The sequence below is a fragment of the Coffea eugenioides genome, chromosome 3, assembly GCF_003713205.1.
Source record: "Coffea eugenioides isolate CCC68of chromosome 3, Ceug_1.0, whole genome shotgun sequence".
Taxonomy (NCBI): Eukaryota; Viridiplantae; Streptophyta; class Magnoliopsida; order Gentianales; family Rubiaceae; genus Coffea; species Coffea eugenioides.
This window is the reverse complement of record NC_040037.1, coordinates 13160977-13163281: the sequence shown is the minus strand read 5'-3', so window position 1 is coordinate 13163281 and position 2305 is coordinate 13160977. Positions and strand designations below refer to the sequence as shown.

The 2305-nt window shown below is 45.2% G+C and overlaps 1 non-coding gene across 1 annotated transcript; it reads right to left on the bottom strand.

Moving 5' to 3' along the window:
* Nucleotides 1–249: 249 nt before the first annotated feature.
* Nucleotides 250–356, bottom strand: LOC113767175. Its single transcript, XR_003467896.1, has one exon. It is a non-coding gene; the product is annotated as a small nucleolar RNA R71 (small nucleolar RNA).
* Nucleotides 357–2305: the final 1949 nt, after the last annotated feature.

Below are 2305 nucleotides of genomic sequence, written 5' to 3'. Positions count from 1 at the left end.
CTCTTGCCATCTTTCCATGGTCTATCAGGTGAGGAGCCCTACAAGCACTTGCAAGAGTTCGACGTCGTTTGCAACAGTATGAAGCCTCCGGGAATTACAGAAGAGCAAATAAAGATGAGGGCTTTCCCCTTCTCTTTGAAGGACTCTGCAAAAAACTGGCTCTACTACCTACCGCCTGGTAGTATCACCACGTGGGATCAATTGAAGAAAAAATTTCTGGACAAGTACTTTCCGGCGTCTCGAGCTGCGAGCCTGAGGAAAGAGATATGTGGTATCAAACAACACCCTAGCGAGTCTCTCTATGAGTACTGGGAGAGATTTAAGAAACTGTGCACCAAATGCCCTCAGCATCAGATAAGTGAGCAACTGCTCATTCAATATTTCTATGAGGGGTTGCTTTTCAGGGACAGAAGCATAATCGATGCTGCAAGTGGAGGGGCGTTGGTGAACAAAACCCCTCGAGGAGCATGGGAGTTGATTGAAGGGATGGCTGAGAACTCACAGCAGTTTGGTTCAAGAGAGGACATCCCGACGCGTAAGGTGAATGAGGTGGAAACGTCCTCTATCCAACAGCAGATCTCCGAATTAACATCTTTCGTAAGACAATTAGCTGTAGGGAGTGCTTCACAAGTCAAAGTGTGTGGGGTGTGCACTGCCGTAGGTCATCCTACGGAAATGTGTCCACTGGTTCAAGAAGAAACTGCAGAACAGGTGAACATGGCTGGCCACGCGCCCGCGCCAAGAAAGCAGTACGACCCATACTCAAACACCTACAATCCTGGTTGGAGGGATCACCCCAACCTTAGCTATGGAGGAAATAGGCAGTCTAACTTTGTGCCAAATAGACAGCAAGGACACCAACAGCAGTACCATCCTCGCCCACCACCACCACTCCCTTCAAACTCAAGTCCGTCCATGGAAGAGATGATGAAGCAATTACTTGCTAATCAACAAAAGACGGATTCAGACCTGCAAAGCATGAGAAATCAACTGGGACAGGTGCAATCATTACAAAATCAAATGAATCAAATGGCTATAACAATCAACCGTTTGGAGTCCCAAGTTCAAGGAAAATTGCCATCTCAACCTGAGGCAAATCCAAAGAATGTAAGTGCAATGACTTTAAGGAGTGGCAAGGAAGTTCAAGGACCCGAACCGGTGATTCCTAAAGACAAGGACGAGGAACGGATTGAGAAAGAATTGGAAGAGGAGGGCACAGACAACAAAAATGCAAAGGTACCCTCGAACCCAATTCCTACAGCTAAAACTAATCCACCTCCCTTTCCTAGCAGGTTAGAGAAACCAAAGAAGCAAGACAAGGAAAAAGAGGTCCTGGAGATTTTTCGCAAGGTGGAGATCAACATACCCCTACTGGATGCGATTAAACAAGTACCCAGGTACGCAAAATTTTTGAGGGACCTGTGTGCCAACCGCAAGCGGTTGAAGGGGGATGAACGAGTTATAGTTGGGGAGAATGTTTCAGCAATTCTACAAAGAAAGCTTCCACCGAAATGCGGAGATCCAGGTATGTTTACTATTCCTTGTAGGATAGGTAATACTTTGATTGGGAAGGCCATGTTAGACCTGGGAGCCTCAATTAATGTCATGCCAAAGTCCATTTATGCCTCCTTAAACTTAGGCCCTTTGAAAGAGACTGGGATAATAATTCAATTAGCTGATAGGACCAATGCATACCCTGACGGGTTGATTGAAGATGTTTTGGTAAAAATTAATGAATTGGTTTTTCCAGCTGATTTTTATGTGCTCGACATGGAGGATGAACACTCCCGTGATCCGTCACCTGTGTTGTTAGGTAGACCCTTTTTGAGTACAGCCCGAACCAAAATTGATGTTAATAAGGGTACTTTGTCTATGAAATTTGATGGTGAGATTGTTCACTTTAACATCTTTGAGACCATGAAATATCCATCCGATTCAAATATTGGCTCTGTTTTCTCGATAAATGTTATTGACCCTGCTATACAGGAGGTTTTTGAAATTGAAGGCAGGGATGAACTAGAGGTCGTCCTGACCAGGCACTTTGAGTCCGAAACAACCTCTAGGGTAGAGTTGAGTGAAGAGCTTAAATGCGTGATTGGATCGTTGCAAACGTTACCAACCACGAAGACAAGGTATGATCTTGCACCGATTTTCATACCCGAACCTCACCAAAGGTTACTTCCATCTGTGGTGCAGGCACCTGTCTTGGAACTAAAACCACTGCCGAAACACCTAAAGTATGTATACTTAGGTGAAGGGGAGACACTTCCAGTGATCATCTCCGCGGGTTTATCAAAGGTTCAAG